The 24,949-nt window shown below is 41.3% G+C and overlaps 1 protein-coding gene and 1 pseudogene across 8 annotated transcripts in view; one reads left to right on the top strand and one right to left on the bottom strand.

Moving 5' to 3' along the window:
• The window catches only part of LOC147028128 (uncharacterized), a 145,152-nt gene that overhangs the window by 44,624 nt on the left and 75,579 nt on the right, over positions 1-24,949 (bottom strand). For 4 of the 8 annotated variants that reach the window (XM_085878225.1, XM_085878222.1, XM_085878227.1 and 1 more), the window contains exon 1: positions 2,162-2,466. The exons of 1 other annotated variant lie outside the window; for it this stretch is intronic. The gene's annotated coding sequence lies outside the window, so the exon portion shown is untranslated. Of the gene's footprint in view, positions 1-2,158; positions 2,467-24,949 lie in introns of those variants that run through there. 3 more of the 8 variants (XM_085878223.1, XM_085878228.1, XM_085878229.1) reach the window with 3 other exon arrangements.
• On the top strand, positions 21,355-22,567 carry LOC147028129 (uncharacterized; annotated as a pseudogene).

Here is a 24,949-nt window from a genome sequence, read left to right as displayed (position 1 = left end):
AATTGTTCAACCACCCATGAGAAATATAGTTTGATAAAAATGATGTCATCAGTCACATAGTCTGACAGCCATATTGGATCAAAGGAAAAAAACCTTTAAAAAATCAAAGATTTGGCTCGCACCAAGTCCTTCTCAAGACTGTGCAGGATATGTATTCTATGAACACCAACTAGTTTTTCTCTTTCTGCTTCCTGTGTCCCCATTCCCATTATTAATTACATCTGTTGCTCTTAAAGCGAGTTTTTGTGCATTTAGAGCCATGGTATCGTCCTCCAGCACAATCAAATTCGCCACAAAACCATATTTGCCCGCCAAAAAGCACCGGGTGGTAAAAATGACAAAAAAAAAACATTGCTGTTGATGCATGGCCTGTGGAATTGATACATGGTGGCACCCTTCTAGTCGACCTCTTGGGAGTTAATCTCCCAAGGACCTGTGTGATCCGTGAGGGAGACAAAGTCCATGACAACACCAAACAACAAACACCAGCACCAACACACGTGTATCTTTACTCGATTTGCTCTAACTCTTATTGTTGTCTCAGGCAGATGCACCATTGAATCTATACTTTACTGGAAGTTAAATTTTTCCTGTACAACATGCACAATCCTGTCATCTTAGAAACTAGATCTGTTTTTGCCGGGAGACATATCCATGGAATGCTAAGGATTTGGGACACTGGGATGGCACAGCATAGACAGATAGATAGCGAGATGGCACAGTAGGGATAGATACATACAGACAAAGCACAGAAAATACATAGATAGAAAGACCTACATAACATAGCAGATATATATATATATATATATATATATATATATATATATATATATATATATATATATATATATATTTATATGTATATATATATATATATATATATATATATATATGTGTATATATACATATAAATATATATATATATATATATATTTATATGTATATATAAATATATATATATATATATATATATTTATATGTATATATATATATATATATATATATATATATATATATATATATATATATATATATATATATATATATATATATATATATATATATATATATATATATATGTATATATTGAAATCTAGCACAGCATAGACAGATAGCTCGATAGATACATACCTACATACATACAAAGCCCAGCAAATACATAGATAGAAAGACAGATACATAGCATAGCAGATATATATATATATATATATATATATATATATATATATATATATATATATATATATATATATATATATATATATATATATATATATATACATATACATTGAAATCAAGCACAGAATAGACAGATAGCTAGATAGATAGACAGATAGTACAGCAGAGATCGCCCCTTCCCTTCTGAATTCTGGATTTCCAGAATAATTTCCTTGTGTAATCCAATTTAACCAAACCTGGAATCTTGGTGGAATGTTTACCAGGAATGGTGAATTTCAGAACACACGGTTTTTGTTTTAACTTTTAGGATCAGGAAACACCTTTTTCCGTCTACATTTAGATTGTGGATGTTAAATATCCCACGAAACACGGAACAGTCGGTAATTGTACCTGTACCCTTCCTTGTTTCACCTCCTCAGTTTCGATCTCAAATTTTACTTAAAAGATAATTATATCAACGGTATCTGGTAGTTTTATAATTAAAAGGAAGAATGAGGTTAACCATCGTTCTCGGAAGTTTAGTGATCCATCCATCATCCATTGGGACCATACTCTGTGTGGAGCGTTGGTGCAGCTGAAGCACACTCCTTGACTATTGGGCACAATCCTGGACGGGTCACCACTCCAACACAGGATACCAGCATGCTGGCGCTCATTGTGCCGACCTCAGAAAGATGGACAGGCTGAGTCAACCCCACCTGGTTTTAATTCAACAGATAAGTAGGATTTGAACTCAGGACGTTCGGATCCCAAACCTACCACCCTAATGATGAAGCCGACACCAGGCATAACATAAAACAGGACGAGAGAAAAACTCCTCTTTAAATTAACAATTAAATATCTCCAAACACATTTAATGAGAACTCGTTTAACTTATCTTCATTACCGATCATCAGCGAACAGGAAATTATTTTATCTTTTTAAGAACGTTTTACACATCTTTCTCAGTATTAAATAACGAAGTGAGAAACCCCGAACACACCTCGTCCTCGGAAGTTTTGTCGCGATCAGGAGGACGTGCGCTCCAGGTACAGTACAAGGTTTGTACAAGAAGTTCACCCGGAAGGTTTTACACCCTTTTTGCGTCCTTCCTTCTAAGGGTCTGTACACATAATACGTACCTCTGTTGTGACACCTTGCCTCCCCTCTGCGCCGCTTTACCTGAACATCACCTTAACCAACACGTGAATGAGACTAATTTCGCATTTTTATTTTCCGTTAGGGTTGAGGGTACGTGGAATTGGAAGAGGGACATTGAGATGTTGGGAATTGGGTGGGGTGGGGGATGGACTTGTGGTTTGGGGCAGTTGAGGACTCGAAGAAGAAAGGGGAAGGAGATGACAGAGTTGGCTTGGGGGAGGAAGGGCAAAGAGGGGACAGAGTTGGGATAGAGGGTGTTGTAGTAATCAACAATAGACCTTTTCGATCGGCTTTATTCTCACAAAACCCATACGCATATCTACAACAACATAAATATACATAGGGTAAGAATAACAAAATACAATAACTTGTACACATAATACTGAAGGCAAATACCACATACGCATCACATAATAACGAAGTTAAACTCCATACTCTAACACCAATTACATTCCTCAGAGTACATTATTCCTAATATAGTATATAACATACCATTACTGTTCCAGCATGACTTTCCACGGAGTACGTGGTATACGTGTCAACACCAGCTATTGACCTTCATACACAGTGCTGCCACATCCGCCCAATTACCGTTGCCGCCAATTACAGTATGGCACTTATTATCACAACATTCACCCCCTTCCGAGATATCTATCTCTATAAATCTAGTCTAATAGGAGGACGAATGGTGCGACCGGATCTTCTTGGCACCGGAGGGTTATCGACATCATCTGATTGCTGTGGAGTTGCAGGAACCATATCAGGAACGAGATCACCCCCCTCTGAGCAGGGTGCGTCTTGGGGACTACCCTGGGGAATTACATTTTCTTCAGAAGCCTGAGGTAGAATTTGGGGTTCACTCTTGGATGGGGTTCCAATTGGGGCTAAGTGTCTAACAGAGACCGTAGTTTCCCTGCCATCTGGGTAGCGAATATGGGCATAGTGGGGTCCTGCTTGGAGGAGGTCCACTTCATCCACAAGGGGATCAGTTTTATTCGTGCGTACGTGACGCTTCAGCAGGACTGGCCCAGGATTGCAGAGCCAAGTAGGCACCGAGGCTCCCGAGGAAGAACGACGAGAATAGTTCAGAAGTCTTTCATGAGGGGTAGCATTGGTTGCTGTGGACAACAGTGAACGAATTGAGTGGAGAGCATCAGGCAGAACAGTCTGCCAGCATTTGATGGGTAGATTACGGGATTTTAGAGCCGTTGTGATTGCCTTCCAAATGGTACCATTGAACCTCTCCACTTGGCCATTCCCTTGAGGATTATAGCTAGTAGTTCTGCTACCAGCGATCCCCCTACTGGCAAGGAAGTCTTGTAATTCCTTGCTCATGAAGGAGGGTCCCCGGTCCGAATGAATGTAAGCCGGCATTCCGAAAATAGCGAACAGCTGACAGAGGCACTTGATAACCGTGGAAGTGGTCATGTCGGCACAAGGAAATACAAAAGGAAACCGTGAATATTCGTCCACAATGTTAAGAAAATACTGATTCTTATCTGTACTCGGAAGAGGCCCCTTGAAATCTATATTGAGACGCTCAAATGGCTGAGTAGCTTTGATGAGTCGAGTCTTATCTGGTTGGTGAAACTTGGGCTTGCATTCTGCGCATATTCTACAAGATCCAACAACCTGCCGGACATCCTCCACAGAGTATGGCATATTCTTAGATTTCACAAAATGGTATAAGCGGGTAACCCCTGGGTGGCACAAGGCTTCGTGGAGGTTAAACAGTGAATGTCGATCGTGACATGCCATCCCACAATAAGACCTGGAGAATGTATCAGAGGGAATGTTTTCTCGACCAGGACGATACACAATGTCAAAATCATAGCAAGATAATTCCATCCTCCAACGCATGAACTTATCATTCTTTATCTTATTTTTATGCTGCTTATCAAACATATAGCTCACTGATCGTTGATCTGTCTTTATAGTAAAATGTCTGTCTGTCAAATACTGTCTCCAGTGGCGAACTGTTTCAATAATAGCCTGGGCCTCCTTCTCAATAGAAGCATGACGACATTCGGGTTCCTGAAGGGTTCGGGAAAAGAAGGCTACCGGACGTCCTGCCTGGGTGAGGACTGCAGCAATTGCTACATCCGAAGCATCAGTCTCAACTTCGAAGGGTATGGATTCGTCAATCGCCCTCACCACTGAACCTTCAATGTCTTGCTTAAGTTGATGGAAAGCCGCTTCTGCTTCCCTTGTCATGGGAAATGTAGTAGTGGCACACAGTGGGCGGATCTTGCTTGAGTAGTCATATATCCACTGTGAATAATAGGCAAAGAAGCCAAGGATGCGCCGGAGCGATTTCATGTCCCGAGGCACAGGCAAGTCCTGCAAGGGTCGGAGTCGTTCAGGATCCGGGCGCATTTCCCCTCCTTCCACCACATATCCGAGAATACTGAGCCTGTTAGTTGAAAAGATGCATTTGTCTTCATTGTAAGTTATATTCTTTCTCTTCGCAGCCTCAAGAAATTTCGTGAGATTAGCATCATGCTCTTCCTGAGTCATGCCGCAAATAGTAATGTTGTCTAAGTAAGCAAATGTTCCAACCAGTTCTTCTTCTTGGATGAATGAATCCACGATACGTTGGAAGCAAGCCACTCCGTTGGTGACGCCAAAGGGAACCCGAGCAAACTGATAAAGGCGTCCACAGGCCTCAAACGCGGTGTATGGCTTATCTTCATTTCTGATGGGGATTTGATGATACGCACTACGGAGGTCAATCGTACTAAAAACACGGTATTGAGCAATCTTGTTAACAGTGTCATCTATACGAGGCAGAGGATACCCGTCAAGAAGTGTAAATTTGTTGATAGTTTCTGAATCGTCCATGGCTAAGCGTTTCTTGTGAGTTTCGTTCTTAACGACAACAACCTGTGCACGCCAAGAGGAGTTACTGGGCTCTATAATACCTTCCTTCAACATCCTTTGAATTTCCTTTTCAATGAATTTACGATCATCGGGAGAGTACCGGCGTGATCGAGCAGCAACAGGATAACAATCAGCTGTCAAGTTGGCAAACAGTTCTGGAGGGTCAACACACAGTGTACTGAGTCCACAGATAACAAGAGGAGACAAACTACCTCCATATGTCAGTGTAACACTATCATGCAGTCCCTGAAAATCCTGGCCCAAAACTATATCTGAACACAGCTGAGGGAGTATGGACAGACGCACATCTTGGTAGCACCGACCGTTTACTTTGATATTGACTCGACAGAACCCTGATGTCTGAGCGGTGAAGGAAGTAGATGCCATGGAAACATTGCCTCGGGTGTGATGTACACTTAAGGAATGGCACTTAACGAGGTCGGGATGGATAAAACTTTCTGAACTACCACTATCCATAAGGCCATCCAATTCCACTCCATTGAGCGTGACCCTCACAACCGCCTTTGATAACACCCCTGGGGCAGCGGCAGAAGACACAGCCGCTAGCGTTGCCTGATCAGAGGAAGTTGCACAAGCACCAGTAGCTACTGATGAAGTACTACAGCACACCTTAGCAAAATGACCCTTTTTCTGGCACTTATGACACACAGCCTCTCGTGCCGGACATTTTACACGTGGGTGTTTTAAAAAAACACAAAAGAAACATTTAACACCCGTAGCAGCCATTACAGTTGTGGGTTCCACTTCACCGGTATTCTGATTGGATGAGGCAGCACCCAATGAACGGGAGGGTTGAATAACACAATAAGATTCTGAATTTCTTTGGGCTGAATCTAGAGATCTCGCCTGATCAAACATGGTAGCTAAATCTAAAGTCTTATTCTCTAATAGACGTTGTCTGATCAGTGGTGACTGCAGGCCGCTAATGAAGGCATCCCTGATGGATTCTTCGCAATGTTGAGTTGCTGTTACAGCCCCAAAGTTACACTCTTTACTTAACGTTTTCAGAGTCAGAAGGTATTCATCTAAGGACTCTCTGACCTGCTGACGGCGAGTTGCAAGACGATGGTGTGCAAACACTTCATTAGTGGGCTTTACGTACTGTGACTGTAAAGTACGGATAGCCTCATCATAAATGGTACACTCTGATATAGTTTCGTATAGTCTTGGTGAGACAAAATTTGTAAGCATACTCATCTTATCCAGATTATCCTGTGGTAGAGCTCCCAGGAAGTTTTCGAACGTCTTCAACCAGTGTTTCCATTTTTGTGCCGCCGTGGGTGAACTGGGATCCGAATCCAGCCTCTCTGGTCTCAGCAAACGCTCCATTCCAGTGTAGGCCTCGGCGCTCTTCTGGTCCAATCCAACCAGGTAGGTTTTGTGAGAATAAATTATTGTTGTAGTAATCAACAATAGACCTTTTCGATCGGCTTTATTCTCACAAAACCCATACGCATATCTACAACAACATAAATATACATAGGGTAAGAATAACAAAATACAATAACTTGTACACATAATACTGAAGGCAAATACCACATACGCATCACATAATAACGAAGTTAAACTCCATACTCTAACACCAATTACATTCCTCAGAGTACATTATTCCTAATATAGTATATAACATACCATTACTGTTCCAGCATGACTTTCCACGGAGTACGTGGTATACGTGTCAACACCAGCCATTGACCTTCATATACAGTGCTGCCACATCCGCCCAATTACCGTTGCCGCCAATTACAGTATGGCACTTTATTATCACAACAGAGGGGTTTGAGGATTTGAAGAAAAGGGGAGGGGAGCACAGAGTTTGGGTGTGGTGGGAGGGGCGGGGAGGGGTTAAGGAGATGTGATTGTGTGTGGCTGTGGTGTGGGGGGTTAGGGACCTGAAGTCATATTTTACATGATGCAGAATTTCCATGGGTCTGTGATAGTCCCATAGTGTCTTTTGGGTCCATCAGGTCTTTTTGTTCCTTGGAGTCTTTTGGGTCCTTGGGGTATTTTGGGTCTCTGAGGTTTTTTGTGTCTTGTGGATATTTGGGGTCTTTGGGGCCTTTTGGGTATTTTGGGTCCTTTCAGGTATTTTTGGTCCTTGGGTTATTTTGGGGTCCTTTTGGGGTTCACGGTCTTTGGGGTCTTCAGTGTATTTTTGGTCTTTTGGGGTTTTTTGGGATCTTCAGGGTCTTTTGGCATCTTTCGGGTATTTTTGGGGTCCCTTGTTTGTTTTTTTGTATACACTGTCAAGTCTCGTATGAGAGCTAACACAGAAACGCACAAGGGCAGCAGGAGCCAAGATTTTTGGAGTCTTCTGGGTCTTTTGGCATCTTCAGGGTCTTTTGGGGGTCTTCGGCATCTTTGGGGTCTTCTGGGTCTTTGGAGTCCTCTGGTGGGGGGGCTGTCTTTGGGGTCCTCTGGGCACTTTTGGTTAAGGATTTCATGTTACAATTTTGGGTGATGTCATGTCAGCTGGCCAGCCAATGGGTGAAGAGTAGATAAGCATAATCACATACATTTGCTCCATTATATATGATGTCATCAGTCACGTGGTACAAGCGCCATCTTGGAAAAACTGAAAAAAATTTGCATGTCTCTTTCTCCGAAACTGCTCGAAGGAAATAAAATTGAAACATGGCTCATTGTCAAGTACTCCCCATGGGGAATAAGATATGTCAATGATGATGTCATCAGTGCCTTCATTATGACGTCATCATTCAACAAGTGCAATGTTTGATCCGTTCAGTATGACAAAATTTCTCTGCAATTGTTGGTCCAATGGCCACAATTTTCATCATTGGAGCGCCTCCTCCTGGAGAATTTTTCAATAATTAGGCTTCACAGATATGGTTCTCTTTGGAAGGATGAATTCTCCATGCTCAAGCTGGATGAACTCATGAGGTAAAGAGGAGATGTCAAGTGTGATATTGCCCAGTTTATTTGTCGTATGTGGACAGCAACATGCACCAAGCAAGACGTGGATGTTCAGAACTCGAGGATCATTGAAGACAGTGACCGCAACTATCCACACGACTCTCTCCATGTCTACCGACTCAACAAAGATGTTGAGGAGCAGAATATCAGAAGGCTCAGAGACCTTGCACCTGTTGACCAGCATGTTGTGACCTATGCCATTGACCATACAAAATAAAGGATAAGCACACTGCTCAGCTCAACATGACCATGCCCAAGAGTAAAGCAAATACTGAGGCCTAATTAGTGAGTTACATTTATCTGTTGGTGTAAAAATGTCTTGTTGACTGTCAACATTAATGTTAGTGATGGCCTAGTGAATGGTACCAGAGGAACAGTCAAAGTCATTGTCAAGACAGCCACCAATGATGTCAGTTTGATCTTGCTGAAGTTTTATCATCCCAGAGTTGGTGCAAGTACTATTGCACAAAGTCACTACTGGGAACAGCATCCAGCTGCTGTACCAATGAGTTGGCATGAGACCATGTTCAACATCAGAATAAACAAGACAGTAAAAGAGAGTTTCCTTTGGTACGAGCCAGGGCAACCACCATCCACAAAGTTCAGGGATTGACACTCCATCATATTGTTGTTGACATGAAGGGACACATTCAACGCTAGTCAAGCTTATGTAGCTTTTAGTTGAGTGAAGTCACTGGAAGGTCTCTTCATCAAGAATTTTAATCCCATCAGCATCAAAGCCAGTGCACCTGTTGTATCCAAAATGGAAAGATTTGCTTCCAACTGCCTGCCCCCTCAGCCAATACCTCAGGTTGTGGCTCGACCCAAGGTGGACTGGATCAAGAAAGGCCATATCAATGTACATTTGTACATTCCAAAGCAGGAAGATGTTAAGTGTGATATAACCATAAGTCATGTGGACATCATTTGTTTCACTGAAACATTCCTCAAACCTCACCCACATGTTGGTGGTAACCTCTTCCTTAACGAGGAGCATTTTCAGGTATTCAGGTTAGACCATGTCACTACCAGCAGTCAAGACCTATCCAATGGTGGAATTATGTGCCACATCACTACTTCCTGAAAGCACCAACATGTCACACCCTACTCTACTGGAAGTTAAGAGTGTCACGATAAACACATATTCCAATCTCCGGATGTGTGTTGTAGCTGTCTACCGATGTCCAGACCTTCCAATGACAACATTTTTGCCCCTGCTGGACAATTACCTTTCCACCATTTCTTATCAAGCAATGCGAACGGTTGTCCTGGGAGACTTCAATGATGACTACTATCAGCAGCCAGCTCATCCAGACTGCTCATGTTTATGTCCTCCAAAAGCTTCTCACAACTTGTGAAAGTGCCCACCGCAGATTCAGGTTCTTTACTGGATCACATCTACTATATTAGCACTACAACGGTACTTTTTGGGATGGAGTAGATACATACTACTCGGATCATGTTGCAACCCATGTTTCCCTACCAATATAGTCTATATCACAGTCAAGACAAACGACTGAACGAGAAGTTTCCTTTTACAGCCAAAATAAAGTTTGATGAAAATGACATCACATGTTATCGGTCAGGCAGCTATATTCGATCTCAACAAAAATCTTTGAAAATCTTCTTCTCTTAAACCGATTAACCAATAAATGAAAAACTTTAACGAATTCACCAACTATCCATGGGAAATATCGTTTGACAAAAGCGACATCATAACAGTCACTAGTTTTGCAGCCATATTGGAACAAAGAAAAAAACCTTAAAAAACAGAAAAGTTGGCTTGCAACAAGTCCTTCTCAAGACTGTGCAGGGTAAGTATTATTTGAATAACATCTAGTTATTTTTGGCAAATTAAGAGTTGAGAATGTTTCTTAGTTACGTTTTTTTTTGTACACCATGTCGAGGCTCATGTAAAAGCGAACACACAGAAACACAAAAGGCAGGAGACAAGACGGGTGGGAGAGGAAAGCACAAAGTAGTGGAGAACAGAGACAACAAGAGATCTGTGGAAGGGAGAGGGATGGGGTGGGGTACAAGGGGTAAACAAGATAATACTGCAGGGACTTTCAGGAAGGAAAAGAGGGAATTTGAGGGAGGTGGGTTTGGGGTGGATTAACGGGGGTAGAAAATATCAATATTTTGGATGGGGGGAGATATTACATGGTGGTGAACAGCTGTTTTGAAGACCTGGATGGAGGAGTGCGATTGAAGACGAGAGTGAGGGAGTTTGTTCCAAAGCTCGGAAAATAAGAGGAATAGAAGAGTGAAAGTGAGCAGTGGTTCTTGATTTTGGCAGTTTCATCAGAAGGAGTTTTTTGGCAGACCTTAAGCCCCTTGAGGAAATATAGGCGGGACAGATTACAGACGGAGCAGGGGGTGGGGGGGGCAAGGCCAGAGAGGAGTCAGTCGAAGACCAAGACCACCGACCTGCCTCAGAGACCCCAAGACTCAGCTTCATCGTGTGAAATACCAATGATCCTAATATGTGTATGTATCTATGTATCTATGTATGTATATATATATATATATATATATATATATATATGTATATATATATATATATATGTATATATATATATATATATTTTTATATATATATATATATTTATATATATATATATGTATATGTATATATATATATATATATATGTATATGTATATATATATATATATATATGTATATGTATATATATATATATATATATATATATATATATATATGTATATATATATATATGTATATATATATATATATATATATATATATATATATATGTGTATATATGTATATATATATATATATATATATATGTATATATGTATATATATATATATATATATATATATATATATATATATATATACATATATATACATATATATATATATATATATGTATATATATGTATATATATACATATATATACATATATATACATATATATATATATATATGTATATATATGTATATATATACATATATATATATATGTATATATATATATGTATATATATATATATATATATGTATATATATATATATATGTATATATATACATATATATATATATGTATATATATACATATATATATATATATATATATATATATATATATATATATATATAAAATGCCTAGTGTTGGCTTAGTGGTTAGGGTGGTGGCTTGGGATCCCAGGGTCCTGAGTTCAAGCCTTGTTGGCTTCTGAATTAACTAACACCAGGGGGTTGACTCAGCCTGTCATCCTTCCAAGGTCGGCAAAATGAGTACCAGTGTATTGGTCCCGGTGTATGCCCCGGTTAGAATACGTGTACCATATCCCTGTGTGTCGTAAGAGGCGACCAGAGTTGGCGTCAGGAAGGGCATCCGGCCATAAAAAAACATTGCCTCAAGAAAAAGCCAACTCCTGCACAGCAGGGAAAAATGGCTGTAAAAACAGTCATATATATATATATATATATATATATATATACATATATATATATATATATATATATATATATATATATATATATATATATATATATATATATATATATCTTCTTCCTCTTTCGGCTTGCTCCCGTTAGGGGTCGCCACAGCGGACCAACTGTCTCCATTTCGCTCTATCCTCCACATCTTCCATTGACACTCCAACCACTCACATGTCCGCCCTCACCGCATCCATGAACCTCTTCTTTGGCCTTCCTCTTCTCCTCCTGCCTGGTGGCGCCATCTTCAACATCCTTCTCCCGATATACTCCGTTTCCCTCCTGTGCACATGTCCAAACCATCTCAATCTCGCCTCTCTCACTTTGTCTCCAAACCGTCCTACCTGCGCTGTCCCTCTAATACACTCATTTCTTATCCTATCCATCCTCGTCACTCCCAACGAGAATCGCAGCATCTTTAACTCTGCCACCTCCAGCTCTGCTTCCTGTCTTTTTGTTAGCGCCACCGCCTCCAAACCATACAACATAGCTGGTCTCACTACCATCTTGTATACTTTCCCTATATATATATATATATATATATATATATATATATATATATATATATATATATATATATATATATATATATATATATATATATATATATATATATATATATATATATATACACATATATATGTAATGTTCAAGACGCGATTGTAATATATGATAAATGTATGCATTTCCATTTCAATTCTTTCAATTACATGTTTCACAGGCTGAGTCAATTTCATGAAAACACTGCGTCATGTGGGCTCACAGCCTTTGTTGTATCAGACTGGGAACAACTCTAATGCTTTACTGAGAAGTCAAGGCAGATGTTTGAAAAGGAAAATCACTTCTACACCATATCCTGATGTTGTGTGGACTGTGCTTCCCTGCTGACAGGCCTCTGATAGTTTGTACATGTTGCTGCGTTGGAGCCTGGGGAGTAACTGCTGAAAAATATGTCTGGGGTCTTCCCGACATCTTTGTTCCTTTCGCATTTCTTTTTAATTCCTTTTTCACAATTCTCTTCATTCATTCTGTTTCGTTTCCTTCTCTTTCATCTCTTTTTCTCTCTATTCCTCTCTTTTGTTATCTATCTCTCCAAGGAGAAGTGAATTATTGCAGAAATATTTCTGCAAGGCTCACTTGGCTGCACCTGCATGGGTTTGAGGGTTGTGGAGTAGCGGCTGAAACCCAAATCCTATCCAGGTTCCTCATGATGACTCCATATTTGCTCTTTATTTATTTGGGTTCCTTCTTGATGTTCCGTTTCATTATGTTTTCACCACTGTCTGTCTGTTTCTGTGTGTGTGTGTGTGTGTGTGTGTGTGTGTGTGTGTGTGTGTGTGTGTGTGTGTGTGTGTGTGTGTGTGTGTGTGTGTGTGTGTGTGTGTGTGTGTGTGTGTGTGTGTGTGTGTGTGTGCAGGATATCTGATAAAGTTGTGGACGAATTCAGATTAAATTTGGTGGGCAAGTTGGGTGTTTGACATGGCTGAAATGATTAGATTTTGGTGAAGATCTGAATCCGAATCCAGCTGGTAGAGTTTTTTTAAATGATTGATCACCTTTGAGAAATGGGGCCAAAAACAATATGTAGCAAGATATCTCAAAAAGTTGTGGACGGATTCGGACGAAACTTAGTGGATACGTTCCTAGGACGAATTGCTTCAGGTTTGGTGAAGATGTGAATCTGGATCTGATTCAGTGATTCTTCACCATTGAGACAAAGGACTAAACCGATAGAAAGCACAATGCCTCCAAAAGTTGCAGACGGATTTGAATGAAACTTGGTCGGCGGAGTGGGTGAGTGACAAGGACAAATTGATTAGATTTTGGTGAAGATCCGAATCCGGATCCAGAAACGAGAAATATTCAATATTTTAAGTGATTCTTCAACAATGAAAGATAGGGCAAAAAGTATGTATGTAGCATGATATTTCAAAAATGTATTGGGTCTAATAAGTTCTCCTGGATCATGCATTGCATGGCAGAGTTTTACCCTCGACTGAATGCCTCTTCAATTGTTTCTCTTTTGTTTTCCTGTGTTCTATCCATCATTTGCACCTCTTTATGAAAGTTTGCTGCTGTATGGATTAACCGAAAGTGCAGAATCTGGGCCGGTTGGACCCGGTACGATGTTTGTTGTGCTATAACTTTTATAACCAGCTATTTGCATGACATTTTATGGATGCTCCCAAAAGGTGTTTTTTAATTTTATTCATTCAGGTTCGAGGGAAAAGTCGAATAAAAAACGCTACCCTACTATCCAGTTGATGGGTCAATTGGACCCGAATTATATTTAGCAAGGATTAGTACCGAATTTGCATGAGATTTTTTTTCTAGTGCATTTCATTTTAAAAAGCACGTGTAAGATAATACAATAAAAAAAGTAAAAATACATTTTGTTGTTTTTTTCACAACAATTACCACCTTCCAAAACCCAAGTCTGAAACACCGATCGAATACCAATCATGGGACTTTTTTATGTCTTGTCTCTAGGGTTAAAATAGTGTTGCCTTCTAGAAAAACCATTCATCCATTGGCTGTTCCCCTTGGATGAGTTTGTTAAATTCTCAAGCATAGTGAGTGTGGAGAGCATGTCACTGCTATAGCCAAGTAGTTTGGGATCCCATCCAGGCCTGGGCATTTGAAGTTTGGCGTCCTTACGAGATGTTTCCAAATTTTTTCATCAATTATCATTGGATGCATTTCCTATAGCTGTTGATTTTTCTTTTCTTCGTGTCATATCCAATCTGCTTCCTTTTGTGTTCATTTTCTCTCCTGCATGGATCCTCATATGTATTTTCAAATTACTTTTGCGTGAGAAACCTTTCTGACAGGCAGAGCACTTGTGTGGGAGGTCTCCAGTATGGATGATACTGTGGATGTTCAAGCTCTGTTTAGAAATAAAACCTTTATCACAAACAGGGCACTTATAAGGGCATTCTCCTGTATGGATCCTCAAATGTATTTTCAAACTGGCTTTTACAGTAAAACCTTTATCACAGACAGAGCACTTGTAAGGACGTTCTCCTGTATGAATCCTCATTTATTTTCAAATCGTTTCTTTTACAGAAACCTTTATCACAAAGAGAGCACTTGTGTGGGTGGTACGATGGAGGTTCAAGCTGTTTTTATCAATGAAACCTTTATTACACACAGAGCACTTGTAAGGGCGTTCTCCTGTATGGATTCTCATATGTGTCTTCACGTAGCTTTTTCGTGAGAAACTTTTATCACAGACAGAGCACTTGTGTGAGCGGTCTCCAGTGTGGGTGATACTATGGAGGTTCAAGTGCTGTTTAGAAATGAAATCTTTATGACAAATGGAGCATTTGTAATGGCGTTCTCCTGGATGGATTTTCATATGCATTTTCAAACTGCTTTTATGACAGAAAACTTTATCACAGACAGAGCACTTGTGAAGAGGTTCTCGTGTATGGATCCTCAAACTGCTTTTTTTTTTCGTGAAAGCTTTATCGGAGACAGAGCACTGGTGATGGAGCTCTCCATTGTGGACATCATGTGTTTTTTGATACTGCTCGGTGAAACAAATTCCATCCTGCACACATTACATTTGTATTGCATTTGACTTTTGAGAATATTTTCCTGTTTGTTGAATGTCACATTAATTTTGGTGATGTTTTGACCAGATGTGCACTTGTATTTCAAAGGCAGTGACTCTTGTTCTCGTGATTGTTTCTTCAAAAAAGACTTCTCTTCTGTCAAGCAGCACCTTGATCTTATTTGTCTAATAGGATGTCTTGGTTGTTCTGCAAAAACAAAGAATGACAAGTCATTTTCCGTTTTTTTTGTCAAGCTCTAGTGTTATTTCTAAAATTGCATGTGTTCTGAATTCAAAAGAAAATGTTCATTTTTTTACATTTTTGCTCAACAGTTGCAGAACAGGCATTGCTGCCATTTATAAAATCAACATCTGACTCTTCCTTCACAAAAACATATCTTAAAGCCTCTGAGACAGATGGATCATCATTGGTGTGTTGTCTGCATTCCATATTTACAGGATGTATATCACCTGCACACAATCAGTGTTAGTCTTTTGCAGGACATGGAGTTCAAAACAATTTCAAATAGAAATTGAGTCAGTTACATATTTATTCAGTTCTGAAAAAAGATTATGGAACTATCACAAATTACTACACAAGTAAACGACATTTGGTCCACATCTCTGCTCCATCTCCTCCCAACACTTGCATCAAACAAAGGTAAAAGCTAGTTGGACAGCTTGCTCCACAACTTGCGATGAAACTACTTTTCCAAAGCACTTCTTAAACATCTCTGATATAATCCAATGTACCAGAACTCTGTTACAGAGTGTCAGTGTTACCAAAGCAGTTTCTTGACAAGGGTCATGCTAGGCTGTTTTCCACCCTTCTCCCATCCATCCATGTATCCATTGGGACCATACTCTGTACAGAGCGTTGGTGCTGCCAAAGCAGACATCTTTAGTGATCATCAACTACTCATTGCACATCTGGAAATTAATTGAAGAAAGCAGGGACAGCCATACAAATGCGGAAGAAATTTGATGTGGAAAAGCTCAGAGATGTGGGATTGCAGGATAAATACAGATTTACAACTGAAGAAGGGAATGGCATCGACTTTGAAGGGACCGATGAAGCTTGTAACTTAATTAATTATTTGACAGAGAAGCTGCAGTGAGATTGGAGTTGTAAAGGCTAAAAATAAAGCATGGATTTCAAACCAAGCATGGAATCTAATTGTGCATAGGAAGAAGCTGAAATCGAAATTATAAGGTTGCAGAACAGAGATAAAGAGATAAACAGAGAGAACAGAGAACGCTCTGAAACAGAGATAAAGGAAGCCTCCCGGCTTCCCCACCAGCCCCGCACAGTATTAGGACATTGGGGCTTCTGGGGAACCCCAAAAATTTACATGGAAGTGAATGGGAAAAATTATGGAAACTTATTGACTGACACCAAAATCCTCCTAATTTCCCTTATTTTATGAGCCTACTTGAGACTTTTCTTCCCCGAAGTTTTCCAAAATCTTCCTCCCTTTTTCACCATATTTTCACCAAAACCCCATTTTTCGCCACTTTTAACCACCTCTATTTTTCAACAAAAATTATCGTATTACTCATTATACTCAAACAGCGAACCAACAAATATTTGTTCATGTTCTATTTTAGGGAATAACTTAATTTTCTTCTAAAACTCATTTCCATAAAGTTTACCTGAACTTGGTTCTTGGTTTAACTATCTTTATTGAGCAGGGATGAAATGACACACCTCTCTTAATGTTCATTTCTGAGCACCTCTTGAGATGCATATAATTTTTCATAAACCACACCCACTTTTCCTAAGCACAGCCCACTTTTCCTAAGCCCCACCCACTTTTGGAAGGACTACCTATTCTTACATTTCCAGTTCGGTCCTGTCCCACAAGGCTTGCCTTGGGAAATTCCCAAGGAAACCACACCCACCATTCTTATATAAAGGGCTTCCTTCTTCTTCCTCTTAACTTCCTCCTCGTCTTCTTCCTCGATTTTTTTTTTTTTTACACTTCCATGACCTAATCTGTTGAACTCTCTCATATATTAATATTAACAACAAAAATATATATATATATATATATATATATATATATATATATATATATATATATATATATATATACACCCAACAACAACAACATGCTCACCTTCTCCCCTTCTCCCGATTCTGCTTCTTCTTCTTCCTCTTAACTTCCTCCTCGTCTTCTTCCTCGATTTTTTTTATTTTTTTTTTATTTTTATTTATTTATTTTTTTTACACTTCCATGACCTAATCTGTTGAACTCTCTCATACATTATTTTTAACAACAAAAACGATCTTATAATGCTTCATCTTCCTCTCTCACACATGTGGTACTCTTTACTGTTTCACAATGCACTACTCTTCTGCTATTTTAACAGACTGCTCTCATTTCGAGCTCTCCTTCATTCCTTGCCTAAAAAATCCAACTATTACAGCGCTTCTTCTCTCCATGCTCTGAATTCGCTTTCATTGCACCCTTCAAGAATTGTGTTAAATCGCATCTCTGACCTAAAACTTTTAAAAACCACAGTTTGCCATGGATGCTCGCTTTCCATCAACCATTCTTTTTTTCCAAATTCAGTGCCAACTCACCCCCCTCACCCCTCACTCTCACTCTCAAAGCAACCATCCCACTCTTCTCCCTCCAAGCCTCCCTCTAACCTCTCTCAAAAATCCCCCTCACCTTTCTCCCACCTTTCATCCCCCTCACTCTTCCTTCTCAAAGTAGCCCCCCTCTCATCCACCAACCTGCCTCCTTCCACTGCCCTCTCACCTCCATCATTTCACGCCACCTCCTCAAATCCTCAACTGCTTTCTTCCCCCTCTCTTGTCCCCCCTCCCCCCCAGCATCCCAGAGCCTTTTCTCCTCATTCGGCCCCCTCCCCTCGCTGTTCTGCAATACCCCACACTCCTTCAGCAACCCTCCTTACCTGCCCCCCTCGTCCCTTGTCCTACCCTCCCCCTCCCCTCCACCTCCTGCACCCAAAGCCTCCTCCCCTTCCTCTTCATTAAAAGTGTGGACCTCAAATATCCGGGGCCTTCGCTCAAACCTTTCAGATCTTTCCATACAGGTTGCCACTGACAAACCAGACATTATCTGCCTAACAGAAACTTTCCTCTCCCAAGACGTGTCTGACTCCCAAGTATCTCTCCCTGGCTACTCCCTCTTACGGTATGACAGACCTGAGCCTCGTCCTGGTGGAGGTGTTGTTCTCTTCATCAAAGACTCTATTCCTCACTCTCCATGCACTGCTCTCACTCCCCCACACCCCCAGGAATACCTCTGGCTTCGGCTTCCCCTCCACTCCCACCTCATGTTTATATGTGCACTGTACCGTCCACCGAACAGTGATGACTCCATCTACATCTCACTATCCGAAAACATGGACCATCTTCTATCTTCTCATACAAACTCTCTCTTCCTCTTATGTGGTGACTTCAATTGTCATCACGCCAGTTGGCTAGGTGTGGGTACCTCTCTCACCTGCCATGGCAAAAGCTTTCTGCGACTCATTGGGACTGACTCAATCGGTCAACTTCCCGACCCGGATCTCAACCAATGGTACTCCATCTCTTCTGGATCTGATTTTGACAAATTTCCCTGACAATATCTGCTGCTCTTCCTTCGCTCCAATTGGTTCTTCTGACCACGTCCTTGTTAAAGTGGACATCACTCTGGCTGTTATCAGAGAACCACCTCACCGCCGTCGAGTCTGGCATTTCACTCAAGCCGACTGGCAGGGTCTCCGAGCAGCCATCAAACTTACAGACTGGTCTCCTATCACTACTTTCTCAAACATCAACTCATCCTGGGAATTCTTTCAAAGAAACTTGCTCTCCCTCATGCACAGATTTATCCCCTCTCGTGTTCAGTTGTCTTACCCTTCCTCCCGCCCTTGGTTTACTGAAGCTTGTGGCGAGGCAGTTGTCCTGAAACAACTTGCCTTTGCCTCATGGAAAGCAAACCCAACTGAGGGCAATCTCAGTTCTTTCCACAAAGCTCGGAACAAGTGTGTTTCTACCCTCAGGAGAGCCAGAAAACAACATCTTTCTCATCTCAAGTCTGAACTCTCAAACCTCTCTCCCTCCTCAAAATCCTGGTGGCGTTTAATCAAATCTGTTTCTGGTGTATGTTCCCCCTCCATCCCCTCCCTTACCTCAAATGGCCGCACTGCTGATTCCACACGTGATAAAGCTGAATGTCTAAACTCGGTGTTTGCAGCTAAATCTTGTGTCCTAAACCCATCACTATCTCTACCCACTTTACCCAGTCGCACCCAACTGTCCCTGGACTCTGTATCCTTTTCTCCTGACAAGGTGGAGAGCTTGCTTTCAAACCTCGAGTCAGATTCTGCAACCGGTCCAGACGGCATCAGCCCACGTGTCCTCAAAGCCTGCTCTTCTGCTCTTGCTCACCCTCTCTCTGTTCTATTCACCCTCTCATTTGCCCAAGGTCATCTGCCATCTGCTTGGAAATCTGCTAGCATCACTGCCCTGCATAAAAAAGGTGCAAAAACAGATCCCTATAACTACAGACCAATCAGCCTTCTCCCAATCATCAGCAAGGTGATGGAATCCATCATTGCCTCAGATATGAAATCCTTCCTCTTCTCCAATGGCTTGATTTCCAATCATCAATTTGGTTTCAGACCAGGTCACTCTACCCTGGATATGCTGCTTCTGCTCTCCCATCAATGGAAGGAGGTCCTCAATGCCAGACAGGAAATCCGAGCCGTATCCCTGGACATATCACGTGCTTTTGACACAGTCTGGCACCCTGCCCTACTCACCAAACTCTCTTCCCATGGTATTCAAGGCCATCTCCACTCATGGCTCGCAGACTTCCTCTCCTGTCGCAGTCAACGTGTGGCCCTAAATGGAGTTCTTTCATCCCCTCTTCCTGTGCAGGCTGGAGTTCCTCAAGGTAGCGTTCTGGGCCCTGTTCTTTTTCTGGTTTTCATCAATGATCTCTCGGACTCTCTGGAAAATCCTCTATTTCTCTTTGCCGATGACTCCACCCTCTGCCGTACCATCTGTCATCCCTCAGACCGGCAAGCAGCAGCTTCTTCGCTCACTGCAGATCTGGATAAAATCACAAACTGGTCCAACACGTGGAACATGTCTTTCAATCCAGACAAATCTCACACTCTCACTATGTCTCTTCGAAAGGACCGTTTACAAAACCCCCCATCCACTTTCTCAACAATCCTCTGGAAGAAGTCTTTTCTTTCAAGCTTCTAGGTCTCACTATCTGCCATGACCTTTCCTGGGAAAGTCACATTTCCAACCTCGCCTCAAAAGCCAGTCGCCGACTGGGAATCCTCCGTCGTGCTAAGTCCTTCCTCGGCCCTCTTGAGCTCCTGACCACTTACAAAGCTTTTGTCCGTAGCCTAATGGAGTACTGCTCTCCCCTCTGGGCTGGTGCTCCTGCCTCCCACCTTTCTCGGCTTCACGCTGTCGAAACCAGGGCATTTAAGATCATCGGCATCTCCCGCAATGAAGCTGAGTCTTTGGGCCTCTCACTCAATCACCGCAGGTTGGTCGGTGGTCTTTCTGTCTTCTACCGACTCCTCTCCAGCCTTGCCCCCCCTGCTCTCTCTGCGATTTGTCCCCACCACATTTCCACAGGGCGCTCAAGGTCCGCCACCAACCCCCTTCTGGTAAAACTACCAAAGTCACGAATCACTGCTCATCTTCACTCTTTCATTCCTCTTTTTTCCCGCCTTTGGAATAAACTTCCTCACTCTATTCTTTCCCATTCTTCCCTCCAGGCTTTCAAAACAGCTGTTCACCACCACCTCTTATCTTCCCCCATCCAAATCCTCGATCTTTTCTACCCCCGATAATCCACCCAAGCCCACTTCCTTCATTTCTCCTACTTTCCTTCCTGAAAGTCCCTGAAATGTCCATCTTCTCTTCGCCATGTTCCCCGTCCCATCCCCATCCCTCTCCCTTCCACAGTTCACCTAATGTGTCTGTTCCCCACTGTTTTGTCCCTTCCACTCCCGCCCCTCTTGTCTCATGCCTCCTTGCTGTGAGTTGTGTGTTAGCTCTCATACGAGCCTCGACCAAGGTATACAAAAAAAAAAATAAAAAAAAAGGGCTGCAACACAGGCTAAATGTAAACGTATTTTTACTTTCATTGAGAATGGACTACTGTGCTGACCTCAAATGAGATGACTAGAGTTTCTTGGAGTCCTACTACCTGTATGGAACTAAATCTTCAAATTGATGAACTGGATTTAAACCTCTTATCTATTGAGGTAAGATTTTCTTTTCGTATTTACAGAGTTTGATTTAAACATATAATCATTTAATAATCAAACCACTTAATTAATACATCAATATTTTCTCTCACAGGAAATTGTATCCGAGATGCAAAATGAAAATACTACTTTTGACACAACTTGGGATGAAATTGTTGATTTGGTTGAAGACCTTGTGAGCGACCAAGACCCACAGAACAAACTTATCTTGATGACCCAGCCAAAGAGTGATTCCGAGGAGACCCACAGAATCATGAAAAAGAGTTCTAAATTGATGGTACTCATTGTGAGTTATCAAGACAATACCCACTGAACAAGTTTTACCTTGATGAGCCAGAATACAAGTTTTACCAAGGAGACACAAATTTCTGAAATTTTGAAAAATGGAGTTTTCCCTGATGAGCCACAGTTACACTATGTGAGATCTATCACCGAAACCTATAAAAATTGGAAAAATGGAGTTTTTCCTGATGGTCTACAGTTATACTATGTGATTATCACGGAAACCCACAATATTTCTGGAAATTATGGTTTTACCTTGGATAGAAGGTTATATTTTTGAAGACTTGGAATGTGGGTTTTGGCTTGATAACTCACAATGTGATACATATCTTATCTTGGAGCCTCAACAGGAATGTGGTTATACCTTGGAGACTTTGAAAGTTGGGTATATTTTGGAGACTTGAAATGCGGTTTTTCTACCAAGACGACTCTTGGGATTCTAACTCTATCGATGTGGCCCTTTTTTGGATGGTGCTTAATTAATTAGGTAAGTTCAGTTGATTAGAGGTAAATTAAATTACATATTATTTAATTCGATATTCGAGAAGTACTGTATTTATTTATTTTAGCAACATCAAGAAAGTTCTGGGAAGAAAATGCTGGAAAATTCTTCCTCCCCATTTCTACTTCTTCAAGCTTGAAAGCCTTGAAAGACAGAATTGGAAGAAGAGGAATTTTTTTTCTTGAAACACGTATTTAAAAATACATATGAGGCTGAGTCTTTCGGGCTCTCACTCTCTAATCACAGGCATGTCAGTGGTCTTTCTGTCTTCTACCGTCTCCTCTCCAGTCTCACCCCACTGCTCTGTCTGCGATATGTCCCCACCATATTTCTGCAGGGCGCTCAAGGTCCGCGAACAACCCCCTTCTGGTAAAACTACCAAAATCACGAATCACTGCCCACCTTCACTCATTCATTCCTCTTTTTCCCACCTTTGGAATAAACTCCCTCAATCTGTTCAATCCCATTCTTCCCTCCAGGCCTTCAAAACAGCAATTCATCATCACCTCTTATTTTCCTCCATCCAAAACCTCGATCTTTTCTACCCCCGTTAATCTACCGCAAACCCACCTCCTTAAAATTCCCTGCTTTCCTACCTAAACATCCCTGTAATATCCATCTTGTATACCACGTGTTCCCTGCCCCATCCCTCTCCCTTCAATAGATTTCCTAATGTCTCTGTTCCCCACTGTTTTGTCCTTCTCTCTCCCACCCCTCTTGTCTCATGCCCCTCTGCCCTTGCTGTGCATTGTGTGTTAGCTCTCATACGAGCCTCGTCAATGCATACAAAAACGAAATATATTAAAATTTAATTAATCATTAAAATATGTCGTAAAAAATAAAAAATAAAAATGTATGTACGTATGTGTGTATATATATATATATATATATATATATATATATATATATATATATATATATATATATATATATATATATATATGTTTATACATATATGTATATATATATATATATATATATAAATATACCTTATATCTATAGAACAGTTATATAGGTAAGTGTGTGTTTATAGTTAGGGCCCCCCTATCTGTGTCTAACGGGAACTACGTGTGTGTGCTGCGGAGATTTGTTTGCATCATCCTCACCTTCACCTCACTTCCTCACACTGACGCCATTGCCTCCGTGCGTTCGACCACGTACGTGGGCGGAGATTTCCATCAACTCAGATCGAGACTCCACCCAGGAAGGCAGGGGCGTGCCCCTTGTCCAATCAGGCCACAGAGTTTGGTCTTCCCATGACACGCTGGCCAATGAGAGTGGAGGCCGCCTCAGAGGGCGATGTTCTCACGACACGCCGGCCAATGCGAGTGGAGGCCATCTCAGAAGACGATGTTCTCAGGACACGCCAGCCAATGAGAGTGGAGGCCGCCTCAGAAGGCAATGTTCTCATGACACGCCGGCCAATGAGAGTGGAGGCCACCTCAGAAGGCGATGTTCTCACGACACGCTGGCCAATGAGAGAGGAGGCTGCCTCAGAAGGCGATGTTCTCACGACACGCCGGCCAATGAGATGGGAGGCCGCCTCAGAGGGCGATTGTCTGACCTCGGGGAAGAAGATATAAAATGTGTGTGTGTGTGTGTGTGTGTGTGTGTGTGTGTGTGTGTGTGTGTGTGTGTGTGTGTGTGTGTGTGTGTGTGTGTGTGTGTGTGTGTGTGTGTGTGTGTGTGTGTGTGTGTGTGCGCGCGCGCCCGTCTTTAAGTAGCAACTGTTAAGTGCCTTGTACATTATTTGCATTTCATTTCTATTAGTCGTGATAACTCTGCCCTTGCGTGCTCCCCCTTTCTCCCATTAGAAATAAATCCATTTGCTCAATGTATCAGCTTGTTTCTGTGTTTCTTCCATTGGCTTAGCATGATGCGTGTTGGTGAATAAGAAGGCTGTTGCTGCTGTAAATGTACATTTGGACCGACGGAACTTCGGCAACCGTCCGCTCGGGTTGCGCACGGGTCGGGTACGCTAACGGCTCGACTCTTACGAGGGCCGTCGAGGGTGTGAGTACTCGGTAACTCGCCACGTGGAGCTCAAGGTATTTTGAAGATTGGCAAATAACCCTGTACCACATGGTGGAATTATAGACGACTCACGGTCCGGTAAGGGACCCGTACCTATCAGAGTTTTGCGAAAGGTACGATCTAAATTCCGGGTGTTCGGTAGAGTAGAACTTACTGCTCCACCTCACGGTCATCAAAGCCGGATTAACCATTAGGCAGACAAGGCATGTGCCTTAGGGCCAGCCAAAAATTCGGGCCACAAAAATTTAGGCAACTTTTTTTTTTTTTTACATACAATTCTTATTGGTCTCATAATATATTGCATTATCGGCAATGATAAACGCATGAATTTTCGTTATTAACTGTGCGAATGGCATTCATACTAGTACTAGTCTAGTGCTATGGATCTTTCTCTAGATCTATCACATTATAATTATGATTGTGTTTATCCCAACATAACATTGAGTGACAGTCTGTCTCAGCAAATCAGAAGAGCGGTTACATTACGGATTTTGAAAATGAGGTCATTGGGAATTCGGGATTGTCCATCGTCTGATATAATCATAATATTCATATAGATTGTGTCATTTTTTTAATATGGACAAGCAGTTTTCGTCAATTTTTTTATTTTAAACATTATTATTCTTCGAGCAGAGACAACATTTTAAACAAATGTTCTTGAATCAGTTCATCTTTTGTCTGGGCTCC

The sequence above is a fragment of the Eptatretus burgeri genome, chromosome 4 (assembly GCF_056783735.1).
Source record: "Eptatretus burgeri isolate ZD-2024b chromosome 4, Ebu_testis_v1, whole genome shotgun sequence".
Classification (NCBI taxonomy): Eukaryota; Metazoa; Chordata; class Myxini; order Myxiniformes; family Myxinidae; genus Eptatretus; species Eptatretus burgeri.
The sequence above is the reverse complement of the archived record's forward strand: the minus strand, read 5'-3'. Positions and strand labels throughout refer to the sequence as shown.